The sequence below is a fragment of the Hetaerina americana genome, unplaced genomic scaffold (genome assembly GCF_022747635.1).
Source record: "Hetaerina americana unplaced genomic scaffold, ioHetAmer1.1.p SCAF_3, whole genome shotgun sequence".
NCBI lineage: Eukaryota > Metazoa > Arthropoda > Insecta > Odonata > Calopterygidae > Hetaerina > Hetaerina americana.
The window spans coordinates 76,277,169-76,293,278 of record NW_027286874.1 but is presented as its reverse complement, the minus strand read 5'-3'; positions in this window follow the sequence as shown (position 1 = coordinate 76,293,278).

The window sequence follows — 16,110 nt, the reverse complement described above, 5'->3', positions numbered from 1 at the left end:
GACTTGATCGAATGCCTTGGCCACATCCAAGAACAACACCGCAATGTGTTGGTTGTTCTGCATGCCGTGGCTGATAACCGTGTGACTTGCTGCTACTGCTGCTTTATTTCAGAGTATGCCTTTGGTTGTCTTTTGCTGTCTTTTTTTTGTCAGTTTCTTATTTATAATTTCAGTTTTACTACTTGATTTCGCAATCTTACCAGTTTTGGTATTTGTCATTTTAAAATTTTAAGATATCATAGGGTCTCTTGTATTTGTCAAATTCAGTCCCCTTATCAAATTTGGTGTTAGACAATGCCGCACTTTCATTTTCCTTTAGGTTTTCATAATATTTATGGCATATTGTTTTGATTGTTTCTGTCAGGTCATCCTCTAGTGCAATTTGTTCATAAATATCCTTATTTTTCACCCTTGGTTTGATGCGATGCATTGCTTGTTGTTTGTTTCTTTCAGTTATTTCTAGTTTTTTTTAATCTGCCGTTACATATCAGTCCTATCCAGGCTGAGGCTGCATAGGTCAGCACTGGACGAATTACTGTATTATAAATGTAGTTTTTAATTTCCGGAGGTGTCACATTATTTTTTAGGATAGGGGCTAGTCCTGTCGAGCTCGTGTAAGCCTTGCCACTTATTGTTCTAATGTGTTTCTTGAAGTTCAATCTATTGTCGATTGTGACTCCGAGATACGTGGCTTCAGTGCTCCATTCTATTGCTTGTTCTAGAATTCGTACGCATTTGATGTTCGGTGTTTTTGTGTGCGGTCTAGTGAATATCATGGTCTTCGGTTTTTTGGATTAACGCTTAGTCTCCATTTTGAGTACCACCTTATGATTTGATCAAGTATGTCTTGCACCCTCTCTTGGGTAATTTTCAGGTTCTTTCCCTTGGCAATTATTGCCGCGTCATCCGCATATAGGGCGTTCAATATTTACCAATTGTCTTCCTCCGTCGGGAAATCCGCCGTGAATAAATTAAATAGGAGTGGACCAAGAACAGACCCTTGTGGTACGCCTGTTCTCGCCACTCTTTCGTCACTAATTGCCGCTTCCCATTTAACCTTGAACCTCCTATTGTCTAAATAGAATTTTGTCCATTTTTGTATCCATTTAGGGAAGTTCCAGGTTTCCAATTTTATCAGTAGACCATCATGCCACACTTTGTCGAATGCTTTGTTTAGATCTAGATATATTCCTATTGCCCATTCGTTTTTATTAAAGGCGTCGCTGATGTAATCTACTGTATTAATTTGTTGGGTCGTTGAATGGTCTTTTCGGAATCCAAATTGTTCTGGTGGACGTATTTTGTTTTTCTTAGCATATTGTCGTGTCCCCTCGAGGACAGCGCGACAAGGGACGTCTCAGAAAAGGATCTTGACTAACGCTGAGGAATTTCCGGACGACGAAGGTGGTCCAATTGGCGAGTTGGTACGGTGAAATAAAAGAGACGGGGTCTTTTGCTAGGAGTTTGTATTTAAACAAGAGCGACTCCGGCGCGAGTATCTCGTCCTGCGGCGAACCCCGGGTCAATCGACGAATCTCCGCTTCCACGGCTCTCGGCTCCCTATCCCGACGTGTACGCGGCCCCTCGACGAAAGACCCGGAACAAAGGCTCCGCGGGGTTTTTTTTGATCGCGGCATCCGGTCGCGCCCCGGATTCAGCATTCTACTGCGCTTTATTCCCATATTTAGTCATATTCGCGAGCTGCGGTCGCATGCTTCCCCCCTCCTCCCTCGAGGCGATGCAAGCATCTGAGTGACAGGTAAGCAGTGGAAAAATCCCAATATGTGAATTGCGCAGCAAGCGAACAGACCTCGCGAAAGAGAAATGAGCCAAGTCGGGAAAATTAAGCCGGGGCATAACATTACCCCCCCTCAAAACTTCGGCCTCCGGACGAAGCCTTGAGAGGTATCCGTCGAAGGTTCTCTCATCGTATAGCTTTATCGTGTTCATGCCAATTTCTTACGGAGAAAATTACGGAGAGTGTATCCTGACATCGAGGGATTGAGATTTGGAACTCTATGTAAGACTTGCTTTTTTTTTGAGTGTAGCCCCTGTGTTGTAGTGAGTGTCGTAGGTGTCTCTCATTACCATTAAAAGATGAGTACGCTGTTACAACTGGCCCACTGGGTAATGAATATAATATTTGGGATGAGGACAAGTGACTTAATTAAGTAATTGGAAATTTAACTATCTATTTGATAATATTGTGACATGTATTTGACAATATTGTTGAAGATGATGAGTAACTTTTAATGAATGGGTTGGAAAATTAACAAGCCATTTGGTCATATGTATTTATGTATGGAAATTTAACCATGTATTTGACAATGTTACTGAATGATTTTCAATAAATTGAATATGTCCTCACGCTCTGAGTTTCATTGAGTTTCACCTGAATCCTCGAAACGACGTGCATTTTGTTAATAACAATTAAATAACGCTATGACAGATCGTAAATATAGATGCTTGCGGGAATCTTCTCGTACTCTTAAAGAAAAATTATTTTTTGCCAACACGGCAACGTGAATAAAAAATAATTTCTTACCCACTCGCAGCCGGAAACCATTATCATGATGTAAATTTAATATTCAAGTTTCACGTCCCCCTCCCCGATCCATCCCCCCGACCCCCCCAACACGAATCCCATCACGCTCCAGCTCTTCTCTTCTTTAAAAATTGAATTCTCACCTCAAACGCCACTTACACGCTAACGCCACCTGTTGCGATTTTGTTTAAACAAATATCGCTTCCATATTGTTTAAACAAATGACTTCCTAGCCTTCTGAACGCTCCAGCTCTTCTCTTGTTTAAAAATTGAATAGAATTGACTTCGACGCTAACGACACATTTTCTTTGCGCTTTTGTTTAAACTATTAAATAACGCTTCTATATTGTTTAAACAAATTACTTCCTGGATCAGGAGCCTTCTTTCTTATCTACTGCAAAATGGTGCGGACCTGATGAAGTGGCAGGGAAATCTCGGGGTAGTAGATTGGGAAGAGGGTAGAGATGACACGAGCTGGTGACTGCAATTTAATCGCAGGACGGCGACGTAGTAGTCCTCCTATGTGGCTCAGGATGTCTGTGAGCAGCTCCTCATTGTGATCTACCAGCCGAGCCGCTGTCCTGACGCGGGCACGACACAACCTGTGGATAATCGGTTCAACTTCAGTTCGGTCATATACATATTCCCCTGGGGTATCGTACGGGAGGAGAAGCAACCGTCGTAGAATTCTACGCTCCAAGGATGCGACAAGCTCCAAATTATTTCGTATGGGGAGGACCGCGAGCGCGGCATACTCCATTACAGGTCTCAGGAAGGCATTGTATAGAAGCAAACCGCAACTCTCAGACACCCCACGGCCGTTTGCCCGGACGGCACGTAGCAAGTTAGCGCGACGGTTGCATCTCGCCCTTACCTCCCCCAAATGGGCCCTAAAAGAGATGCCTGCCCAGGCGGACAACCAGGTAAGTGACGGAGGAGGATGGGAGAATACGCTTATCCCATAGGGACAGGAAGTGGAGAGCAGAGCCGGCTCCACGGCAATCGTGGCTAGCGGAGAACACTATAAAGGTTGATTTTTGTGGGTTCGGCGGCAAGCGCCACCTCCGGAACCACCCCTCGAGGGTGGATGTAGCGCGTTGTAGCTGTTTAATGCCGTTTCCATCCGCTGTGCCCGTAACCACAGTGCTGTATCGTCAGCGTATTGGGCGAGTGTGACTCATTTGCCGGGATTCTTATCTGTTGGCATGTCCCAACAGAAAAGTGTAAAGAGTAGAGGAGAGAGGACGGTGCCTTGAGGGACACCTGCGAGCAGAGGGAAGGGAAAGGTGTCCGTCCACTTGCACCCTCGCCTGCCTGTCGGAAAGAAACGAGGTTATTAGCCGGAGAATGGGAGGAGTCACGCCGGGGGTAAGAGAGAGCTTGCCGATGAGGCCTTCATGCCAAACCCTATCGAAAGCCCTCCATGTTCAGGAACAGGGCCGCCACATACTGTCGACGGTTAATTGCCTCGGCCGCCATTGTGGTGAGGTGGCTGAGAGGATTAACGGTGCACCTGTGTGGACGGAAACCAAATTGATGCGGGGGAAGGACACCATTAGAATTGAAGTGTAGTGTGAGACGTCGGGTAATGATTCTTTCAAACCATTTCCCGATCACACTGGTGAGGCATATCGGGCGATAATTCTCAGCTTTCTGGTGATCCTTCCTTGCTTTTGGAATCATGACGACTGTCATGGATTTCCAAGCCATGGGGTAGTATCCTAAGGAAAGAAGAGAGTTAAATATGAGAAGTACGGGCGTGAAGCAGCTGGGGGTTTTCTGAATGTGGCGAGTGGTTATCCCGTCTGGTCCTGGGGCTTTGTGGCGGCAGGGCATACACTGCCATTTCCTCTTTATCAATGGGGGAAGAAAGGGGGTCATTAACGGTGGATGTCTCGGGTACCTCAAGGGGAAGAAGGGAGAATGGAAGCGAGTTCAGATGACGTAAGCAAGCTTGCTTATGCCGTTCGTCGAAGGCCGGGTCCTCCTGCGAGCGAAAAACATCTGTTAGAACCCGCCGAAATTCTTCCGCCTTCCCCTTCCGGTCGGCGAATGGTGTGCCATCCCTGCTGATCAGGGAGATCCGGGTTGATTTCTGTTGTCCGGAGAGAACCCGAAACTGCTTCCAGAATTTCGCCCCCTCCTTGCTATCAAGCTTGGAGCAGGCGATCGCCCAGGATTTCTCCTTGTGTGCTATCACCCGTCGCCGGATGATTGCATTCGAGCAGTTCCATTCTGTTTTCAGTTCCGGATCCCCGGTGCGGAGCCATTGCCTGTAAAGTGATCAGTTGAACTACATCAGGTGGAAGAGGGAAGCGCGAGGGATCGATCTGCTTCTTTGGCAGCCGCGCCGTCGCGTCCCGGAACTCTTCTGTCAGCCGTAAAAGGGCTTCGTCGACTTCGGGCCGCGAACGCGGGGCGGCGGCCCCCTCAGTTGCAGTTTCTATTGTTCTGTTGAATGCCCCCCAGTCAGCGGTTTTATTATCCGTGACTGTGAAGAACCTCTTGGCTGGGCGGTTCGTGCCCTGGAATGGGAAAGAGAACGGGAGATGGTCCGACGTGATGCAGTCCCCAATGGTGATGTCGCCAGTAAGGTGGGAAAGGTTAGAGGAGACCAGTGCCTGGTCGGGGAAGGAGGGACCACGTCCCACAAAGGCGGCAAAAGGAATGTCCAGTCGGATAAGGGGATGCTGAAGGAGGTAGATATCCAACTGGCACCCCTTCACCGTGGTGATCGCATCCCGGAAAGACTGACTCCGAGCATTAAAGTCCCCGAGTATGATACAGGATTGGCCTAGGGAAATAATGGTCAAGACCGCTGCGGGTAGGCGGTCGTGGTTCCTTGAGTAGAGCGTGCACACTCAATGTCCTGCGACCTATGCGACACTCTACCAAGACAGCTTCATTCCCTCCAGACAAGACGTTGGGGGGAATGGGCAGTTCCTTCGCACCTATGTCCTTGTGGACAAGAAGTGATACTCCCCCCGACTGTGGAGCAGCCCTTGGCTTGGAAAATTCCTGAAAATGAGGAAGAGTGACCCGTCGGTATAGTGGAAGGTAAGTCTCCACTAGTCCTAGAATGGAAATGGATCCGTTAGCGATGTAGCTCTGGAGGAGTGGTTTCTTCTGTTCAACGCCCCCATTGACGTTTGCAAAGGCGATGTGCGCGTCACTCATCTGCAACGTGAAGCGTAAGAGGAAATGGCAGGGAAGAGCGTGTTCCTACAATAGAGGTTAGTGATGTTTAAGCTGAAGACAGACCGTGCAGCCGAGTTCGGAATGAGCTCCATTTGCTGGCGGTGTCCCGGGGCAGCATTCGCGTATACTAAGGAGAGAAATCGCAGTAGGTCCCCCTTGGTGACGGGTTCCTTGGCCTCGGGTGCATCATCCTTCGCCCTACCTGCAATGGAAGGGTCCGGGAGAATCGGGGCAGTGGTGGCAAGAGAAATCGGGGCTGCGGGGCGTTTGGGACATTTCCAGGCCCCGGCGTGATGTTCGCCGCCACAGTTAGGGCAGCGCATTGTCGTAGCAGTGCATGCAGCATTGAGATGGGCTGCACCACACCTCCCGCACTTGGCGTCCATTCTGCATTCCGCAGTGTGGTGGCCGAATTGCTGGCACCCAAAACATCGTTGGGGGCGGTTTGGAGGGGGATGCGACGGCTGGCAACGATACAATCGGCCGTAGCAGTTCAGGCCACCAGTGATGACGGTGGATGCTGCTTCCGCATCGTAAGTGATGCAGCGGGTGAGCGTCGTCTCGGAGTTGGTAGCCCGGGATGTAATCCGCCAAAGGTTGGCCACGGGAACTCCAGCGTCGGCAAGGGCGTCCTTAATGTCCGCAGTGGTCATGAGGAGATCAACTCCACGAACTACGAAGGAAAAGGACGGTTTTTTAGTGTCGGAGGGAGCGGAGGAGGAGGCGGCGTTGGATTTGGGGGCACCCACGACAGAGACGACACGTATCCCCCAACAGGGCGTCCAGCCGTTTCTTGCCTTCGCCCTGCAGAAGAGATAGGTGTCGTCCCGGAAGACGGACCCTCGCCGCTCTGTCCCCCGGGTAAACTATGATTTGGGAAGTAGCAAGGGAAGGGTGGACGGATCTAAGAGCCGTGAAGAATTTCTTCTGGCTCGTGTCCCGGGGAAGGGAGGAAAAAAGTGACCGTAGTATCGTTCGCGTGAGCGGACAATCGTGGGGAGGTGGAGGGGGGAGCGGGGAGTTTGGTTTGGGATAAGGCGGGCGGGTTCTGGGAGATCAACGGGAGGGGGAGGAGGGGTCTTCTTCACCTGTCTTTTGGGCTTGGGTTTCAGAAGGGGTGTAGGCGGGCAAGTTGCATTGCTAGGGTCGGGGGAAAAGAGCGTTGGAAGAGGGGGGGGTTTCTGATTGGGTGGATGGATCGGGGAAAAAGGGGAGGAGGGAGAATGATTAAGGGTATGGGCCGTCGGTGACATGGAAATCACCAGACGGGGGGAGGGGGTTGATGAGGGGCAGAGGTATGTAGCACCTAGGGGTGGATCTACATGGATAGAGAGGAGAGGGGGGAGGGGTAGGAGTGCTGGGGGAGGGGAGGGATTAGGAGAGGGGCTTCCGACCCCTTCAGGAGAGGCACCTTCCTTACGTCGCTTTTTCCTCTTACCCTTGCGTCCTCTGGCTTCCTGCCATTTCTCAGGAGGGTCAGTGGACGGCCTGTCACGCAGGAAATAGCCCGGTCCTTTGGAAGACATGTTTCCCGGTAGGTGAGGTGAACGGGGTGTCGGGGATGGGGAGTCGGAAAAAAATGCAGCTTATAGTCCTTATAAGAACCAAACGGGTTCGAAAAAAAGCGGCGTAAGTACGCTCAGCGCAACGGCGCTTTTGGTTCTGAAGGGACAGAGAACACCGGAACGGAACGCACGCGGGTGCGGCGCTGGCTGAGAATGGGAAGGTTCTCAACCCTTCCCTAGTGCTGCGTGAAGCGCAGCCCTGGAGGCAAAGGGGCCCTAAGCACGTACAAAACAGTAGCGTTCGCTTAACGCTCGATGTTTGTTGACCCACCAACCCTGGGGTTCCTATTGGACCGCCTCCTCGCGAGCAGACGGGCACCGCCTTCTGCCCCCGCGGGTGAGATTCGGGGACTACGTTAGCCCGGCCCCGCTTCGTGTTAGCGTAGGAGTGTCCGCAAGATATGCCGAAGAGCAACGGCGTGCAAGTCTTGCGGTTAAGTTAAGGGGCCCTTTGCCAGGCCAACGAGTGCGCTGGTGGCGGCAAAGGGGGTTTAGTGTGCCTGCCGGAGATTCAGAGGTCCAATCCCTCTCTCGATGTTTCCACGGTGGTCACTAGACCGAGGGTCCCCGGGTGGGGCGGTCCCTTCGGTCACCGGGTGCGAAGGGGGGTTACCACTGGTGGGGCCCTTGCCTTCGTTCCGTGTGACCGGCCTACGAAATAAAATGACCCTGAAAAGGGCCGGATGGCACGGCGCACGAGTGCGCTTCACTCGGAAGATCAGGTGCCGATGGCCTCGGCGATGGTCCCGGTCGCTCCCTCGGAGATTAGACCGAGTTCCCCGGGTGGGGCGGTCCCTTCGGTCACCGGGTGCGAAGGGGGGTTACCACTGGTGGGGCCCTTGCCTTCGTTCCGTGTGACCGGCCTGAAAAATGAATCGAAATGTGCCCTCGCTCTTAGAAGAGCAAGTGAAGTCTGGGCAATTTCAAATTCAATTCAAAAAGGTGTTTATTTTTCCAAGTAGTTGTACAGAGGTAACAATAAATATAGACATTTAACAGATAAATTTAACAGAGTTATAACAGCATTGTACAACTGACAAGGAAGCCCTGTTATAGGCAGCATGCCTCTTCAGGGTCTAAAATTTGCTGGCGAATGTCTTTGGATCAGCCATTGCAGAAATTTTCTCTTTTCACGGGGTAGCATTGGCCCGGCATTTGCCCTAGGCGGAGGGGAAACCCGTAAAACCCTCCGCAGGCCGCCAAAAGGTAACGTTCTTTATAACTTTGACAACACTTCTGTAACTTTGATAACAGGAATAAATAAGTATAAATAAATGAATAAATAAGTATAAATAATTATATATAAATAATTAAAAATTAAATAACGTCTTTGGACACATTCACTTATACACTTATACACTGGCACTGATTTGTTATTGTGTAGCTTCTTCTCTCTGCTCCCTGCGGTTTCTTCTTTTCTTTTTGACTAGTGGGTAGTTATCGTAGGGGCGAAGGGTCACTGGAATCTGTAGTGGGCAGCCGATCCGATGTAGTGGCAGTTGTATGTCTGGGTAGTATAGGTGCAGTTGTTCACATATGATCCGCGCCGGAGAGAGGAGTTTCTGCTTTGGGCGCTTCCCCAGGACAGCACTGGTACTCTTCAACATTTCCTTTCGCAGTGTCTCATTGAAGCTGACAATCCGGTTCGCTGCACGTGCTCGGAGACGGCATAGCCTGTGGAGGAGAGGTTCAGTATTAGTGATGGAATAGACCTCGGAGCTCGGGTGTGTTGGTTCTAGAAGATGCAGCTGTCTTAAGGATTCTCCTCTCCAGGGCGGCCCATACGTTCATGTGGGTTATATTAAAGGGAAGGATTGCCAGAGCGGCGTACTCCATAACCGGACGAACAAACGCCTTGTATAAGAGCAGGCCGCACTCTGTGGTGACCCCTTTCCCTCTCGCCCTGACAGCTCTCAATAATCCACTCCTGCGGCTGCATCTTGCCCACACATCCCTGATATGTTCGCTGAATGTGAGGTGGCTGTCCAATGTGACGCCCAGGTATTTTACTGATTTGGACGTCGGGATTCGGTGTCGCCAAAGCCCAATGGTGGGCAGTGGCAACCCTACCATCCTTCGGTCCAAGTGGCTCGTAAATAGCATAAGTGTAGATTTGTTCGGGTTAGGCCTTAATCGCCACTTCCTGAACCATCCTTCTAACTCAAGTGTCTGCTCTTGTAGATTTGCAATGGCCAGGTCTGCGCTGCGTGCCGATGTCCAAATGGCAGTGTCGTCTGCGTACTGCGCTGTTGTTACTTTGCGCTTCGGTTTGTTGTCAGTCGGCATATCCCAGCAGTATAGTGCGAAGAGCAGTGGCGACAGCACGGTGCCCTGTGGAACACCTGTTGTGGGGAAAAAGGTGGAGGAGAAGGTTTTCCCTACTTTCACCCTGGCTACCCTGTCGGAGAGAAAAGTATTCATTAGTCGCATGAGTGTGGGGGTGACTCCCTGCATCATTGACAACTTATATAGCAGTCCTCTGTGCCAAACATGGTCGAAGGCCCTCTCGATATCCAAGAAAAGGGCCGCCATGAATTTTCTTTGGTTGATGGCTTCCGCTGTCTCGGTGGTGAGGAGTGCCATTGGATCTACCGTGCATCTCCCTGGGCGAAATCCATACTGGTGTTGGGGCAGCACACCGTTGTTTTCAAAAACATTTGTCATTCTTCTTACTATAATTCTCTCGAACCATTTGGCCAAATTGCTTGTGAGGCTGATCGGTCTGTAGTTTTCTGCTTTCTTGGAGTCTTTGCCCGGTTTAGGGAGCATTACCGTGACCATTCTTCTCTATTTCAGTGGGTAGTAGCCCAGTGTTAGGATGGCGTTGAATATTTTCAAAATGACCAGGTGGCAAGATGGTGCTTGTTTTATCTGCTGGGCCGTGATGCCGTCTTCCCCGGGGGCGGTATTCTTCCATGGACGGGCTAATAGCAGGTCGTCTTCATCGATTCTTCCCGTGATTTCATCATCTGTCGTTTCCTCGCTCGTAGGATGCAGTGGAAAGGGTAGGTTGGTCAAATGTTCCTCTACCGTCTGGATCTGGTCCTCCTGGAACAAGTTATCCTCCAAGGGTTGGTACACGTCTGCGAGTACCCGGCGGAATTCTTCTGCCTTTTTTCCTGGTTCGGCTATGGGTTCCCCGTCGGTCCCAATGAGGTTGGTGGCTGCTGTCTTTTTCTGTCCCGTTAATATCTTGAATTTGTTCCAAAATTTTCTGCCGTCCTTATAGTCCAGGGTCTTGCAGGCGTTCTCCCAGGCCGTTTCTTTGTATTGTATAGTTTTTCTTCGTATGATGGCGTTTGTTCTGTTCCATTCCGTCTTTAATGCAGGGTCTTTTGTTCTAACCCAATCCCGGTAGAGTTTCCTTTTTCCCTTGATGAGGGTTACTATGTGTTGCGGGAGAGGGGGTCGTGAAGGGTTAATTGTTTTTGTAGGAAATTCCTTCCTAGCTTCCCGGAAAGCGTCTGTTAAATCCTGGATGGCATTGTCTACATCCCCCGTTGATGTTGGGCTGGCGATATTCCTTGTGGCGCTCCCGATTTTGTCATTGAAGGACTTCCAATCTACCTTGGAGTAGTCTGTTTTGGTGTATGTGTTGGGGTGTCTCCTGTTAGTGATGTGGAATGGAAATGAGAAGGGCAAGTGATCAGATGTTAGGCAATCATCAACTGAGATGTCTCCGAGAAGGTGTAAGATGTCAGGGGAGACCAGTGCATGGTCTGGAAAGGAAAGTCCGTTACCTACGAAAGTAGGGGTACGGATATCCAGTCTGACCATGCCGTGCCTCTGTATGAAATCCTCAAGTGCCCGACCTTTGGTGGTTGTGGTGCTGTCTCGAAATTAGTGGCCACGGGCCTTAAGATCCCAAGTATAATGTAGGGTTGCCGGAGGGAAGTTACGTGTTTCATGGCCTTAAATGGGACACTATCGTTCACCCTTGAGTATAGGACTGACACGACAATATCTCTTCTGCCTATGGTGATCTGGTTGATGACTCCTTCGTTCCTATCTTCCATTGCTTCAGGGAAGTGTAGTGCTTTTGTTGCCATGTCGCTTCTGATTAGTAGCGATACACCGCCGGATCTTTGTTGTAGTCTTGGAGTGCTGAATTCCTGAAATGAAGATATGTTAAATTTTGAGTTTGGCTTCAGGTAAGTCTCCACCAGCCCCATGATGGAGACTCCCCTAGACCTTATGTGTTCTTTCAGAAGCGGCATTTTCTGCCGCACAGCACCCCGAATATTGACAAAAGACACTCTTGAATACTCATCCATGGCGGGTTATTGCAGCGTAGGAGACGCTGGGGAAGACTCGATTTCCTGAGTACAGCGGTGTCACCGACACGCCCAGGATCGACTCTGCGGCCTCCCTGATGATGCGGGCTGTGATGTCCCTGTGGCCCGGCTGTAGGTTCGCGTGTATCACCGTCAGCATCCTGAGCAGATCACCTCGCGTGACGGGTTGTTTCACCTCCGGGTCGTCCTCTGCCGATGCTATGGAAGTACACGTATCGGCATAAATTGGGGCTGTAGTGGCGAGCGACGTCGGTAGGGTCGGCCTTTTGCTGCAAACCCAGGCGCCCGAATGATGGCCACCCCCACAGTTGGCGCAACGTAGTACTTCGGCGCTGCAGTCGGCGGAGCGGTGACCTGCACCGCACCGCCCGCATCTCGCGTCTAGCAGAGCATTGGCCAGCCGTGTGGCCGTAGTCCTGGCAGCGTGGGCATTGTCTCGGTTGGGCCGGGGGGGGGGGGTGGGATGCCTCACAGCGATACCAGCTGTTGTTGACTAATACTCCCTGCAGGGCCAGGATTGTGCGCGCTACGTGGGCATCCCCCGTGATAACACGGACCACGGTGGTGTATGCTGAAGTCCTTCTGGCCTTGATGCGCCAGCTCTTTCTGATGGGGACTCCTGCATTTTCCAATCCTTCGTTGATGTCCTCCAGCGGATTATCATGGCCGACACCTTTAATAACAAAGGAGTATGTTATCTCTCTTGGGAATTGCCTCTTGCCTCTGTGGCTTGCCTCACGGCTCCTCTGTATCGCCTCCATGTCCATCCTACGGACCTCTGCGGGTTCCCCCAGGAGGTGGTCAAGCTTGCGCTTGCTGTCACCCCTGAGGTAGCCATAGCAGTCCCTAGGCAGCGGCACCATGGCATATCTCTTCTCGGGGGAGACACGTATGTCTAAGCCCGCGAGTCGAGGATAAGCCCGCGCCCAGGCAGAGCAGAATTCCTTTTGCGTTATGCCCGCAGGCAGTTTGGTAATATGGATGCAGGGAGGAGGAGATCGAGGTCGTTTGGGGGGGGTCGCCGGATGCCCGTGTTTAGAGGGATTTTGGGACTGGCTGGTTTTTACTGGGGGTTTCGAAGGTTGGGGCTGGGAGGAGGTTTTGCCTTTCACCTTCTTTTTCCTCGAAGGGGACCGGGGAGGGACGTGAAGAAATGGTGAGGTAGGGGAATGATTAGGTACAGAGGTAAACAGGGGGAGAGGAAGGTCTTCAGGGGGAGGGGATTGCGGGATCGGGTGTGGCGTCTTAACGACGCATTCGGTGACGCCTCGTGACGCGGGGCGTCTCCCAAGAACTGAATTCAACTCGTGCTCTGAGTCGGACGGGGTGGGGGAAGGGGATTGTATGGGAGTAAGCGTGTTGACGCGGGGGACGGGTGCAGGATCCGGCGACGTTGGCGTCCGGTGCCGGAGACGCCCAGTGTTCAGCCATCCTCCGGAAGAGGTGCCCTCGCCCTGGGCGTTTCCTTTCCTTTCAGCCATTGGTTTAAAAAAAGAGTCGTGAAGCGACGGATCGTTTCAGTTTTCAGTTTTTAAGGTTTTTATTTGACAAAAAAGTTATTGTACAATATATTTACATGAGATAGGAAAAGTTTGGAATTGACACACACCCGTTATAGGCCGAAGCCTCTTCGGGCCGGAGAAAAGACGAAAAGTTTTAGTCATATAAATGCGGTTGCATGTTGGCTTATTCATAAAAACATTGGATGATCGCTGTTTCTATTTCTCCGGGGTGGCATTTGGCCTGGTATTCGCCCGAGGGAGTGAGGAAACCCGGAAAAACCTCACTCAGGCCGCCTTAATTAACCGCGTTTAAGAAAAAACAGGTGTTACCGTGAGGCGGTGCAAGAGGGGGCCAAAACGTTAAGCGTCATAGTTTTAGTTACATATTCAAGAGCAATTGGCCTTCCCTCGTTTGTCCGTTAAGCGGCAAGGTCTTTTTTCTCCGTGATACATGAGTAGTTACATTTTTACAGAATAGCATTTCTACATGAATATTTACAATTTCTTATGAGAAATACAGATAATTGAGCATTATATAAGGTTAAGTACAAAAAAGGTAAACAAGTATAAAAAGCACTATAAGTATTACATGTGGTAATTGTCAGTGAGAGGCATCGTCCCGTGAAGCGGCAGAAAAGTGGTTAAACAAATGATGACCCCTTCTATTGCAGTTCTTCAGTTGGTTTTCTTCGATCTTGAAAAGTAGAGGTGGTAATGATGTGGTATCGGAAGATTCCCTCGTAGGAAGATTTCTGGCTGTTGGTAATTTCTTTCCTTATGTTGGTTGGTCGGTCGGCTGAGCTGGATTATCTAGGAGAAGGGGGAAAGGGCGGCAGATTATTATGTTTTAAAAAGAAGACTGAGTTTACTGTGCGACCTTTTGTGAAACAAACGGAAGCACAGTATTCCGTGAGAAAAGGCAACGGACGCCCCGCCCAAAGATGTCGCCAGAAGCGGCATCAAGGAGCGCAGCGACCGTCTCCCTTTGCGCAGGATGAAGGTTAACTAAGAGGAGCGTGAGAAGCTTCAGGAGATCGTCCTTATCTACAAACTCCTCCCGATGAACCCCTCCCGAACCCGGCGCGTCGGGATCTTCCTCGGGATCAGAGGAAGCCTGTGGTATTGCAGGGGGGGCGAGGACGATAGGAGCCGTCGTTGGGAGGGACGACGGTTCCTTCGGGCGATTGGGGCAGCGGTGATCCCCGGCGTGGTGGCCTCCGCCGCAGTTTGCGCATCGAAGGACCTCTACGGAGCATTCCGCTGCCCCATGCGCACCTCCGCAGCGCGAACACTTCGGAGGGGCTCGGCATTCCCCCGCCACGTGGGAGAAACCCTGGCATCGTCGGCATTGTAGAGGCTGGGGGGCGGGCGGACGAGAAGGCTCGACGGCATATGTTTTGCCGTCACTCCAAAGACCCTCCCGGAGAAGTTCCTCGGCTGTCTCCTCACAGTCGGTTATCAGACGGAGGATCGTCGTTTCCTTCTGTGTCGCTGTCAATTTGATCCGCCAAATTTTGTGTTAGGTAGCGGCACTTTCCTGGAGGGCCTCTTCAATATCTGACACAGGAGTGGCCAGGTCCACTCCTTTGATGACAACTGAGTAGGTTGCCTTCGTTCTTGCGCGGCGATCTGCCGGAGGAACGGGTTTTTTAATTTTAATATTAATTTGGCCGCCAAGTCGAGCCTCCAGCGCCCTTTTTCCCTTTCTCTCGAAGAAATGGATTTCGGCGGCAGGAATCAGGAGCTTAGCGCACCGCTGATCGGTAAAAACCGACAGCGCCACGCGGGAAAGGAGGACGCTCATGGAGCAGAGAAGGGTGTAGAAAGAACGTTGCGTCGTTCTAGCGGGGAGGTTTGCAATGAATATGGTAGTGTCGTTCTGACACGAGGTTCTAGGGGTGCGGATTGGGGAGGGGTTTGAAGGAGAGGGCTCTCCGAGTTCTGGGGATTCCGGGACCGGCGACACGACTCTAGATTTTTTGCTTTTCCTCCCCTGGCGTAGCCACTCCACGCCTTCGAAATCATTTTCTCTCTGTTCGGAGGACGCTGAACGCTTCATGCGCCGCGCGGCGTCCGTCATGCTGCCCGGATCGTTTATCCCCGGATGGGGCGATCCCTTTGGGCGCCGGGTGCACAAGGGGGTTACCACTGGTGGGGCCCTTACTTGTGTTCCTGTGCCCTGTCCCTATACCTAAAAGGAAAAAGCGGTATGGTCCTCAAAAGGGCCGTAAAATTTGTCCCTCGACGGCCGCACCTTTGTTGCGCGGATCGTTGGTCCCCGGATGGGGTGATCCCTTCGGCCGCCGGGTGCACAAGAGGGTTACCGCTGGTGGGGCCCTTGCTTATGTTCCGGCGTCCTGTCCCTACTCCTGAAAAATAATAGGTCTTCAAAAGGGCCGTGCAAGTTTATCCCTCGTTGGTTCTCCTCCGATGTGCGAATCGTTCTTTCCCCGGCTAGGGCGATCCCTTAGGCGCAAGAGTGCGCAAGAGAGGTTACCACGGGTGGGGCCTCTCAAGCGTTTCCTACGCCCGTCCCTATCGCTCCAAGAAAAGCCTTCAAAAAGGCTTATTCCGGGGTTGGTCCGTCCCGCGATGCTCCGCCTTTCCCTCAATGAAGGTTTCTCAGTGGCTGCTACTCTGCTGATCCGCTCCCGTTGAGGTCCGAACTGCTCCCCGACGGATCAGTTCAGTTCAAAAGTTGTTTATTTATCCAAGTTGTTGTACATAACATTTATAATCAATCATATAACAGGTAACAATAAATAACAGTAAATAACAGTGTACAACAAACAAGGAAGCCCTGTTTTAGGCTGTGCGCCTCTTCAGGGTCTAAAAGCTGTTTTATAATGTCTTTTGTTCAGCTATTGCATGTATCATTTCGCGGGGTAGCATTGGCCTGGCATTTACCCTAGGCGAAGGGGAAACCCGAAAAACCCTTCGCAGGCCGCCATAAAATAAGTCCATAACAATTGAAGTCCATTGGAACAGATAAATAAAAAAATAAA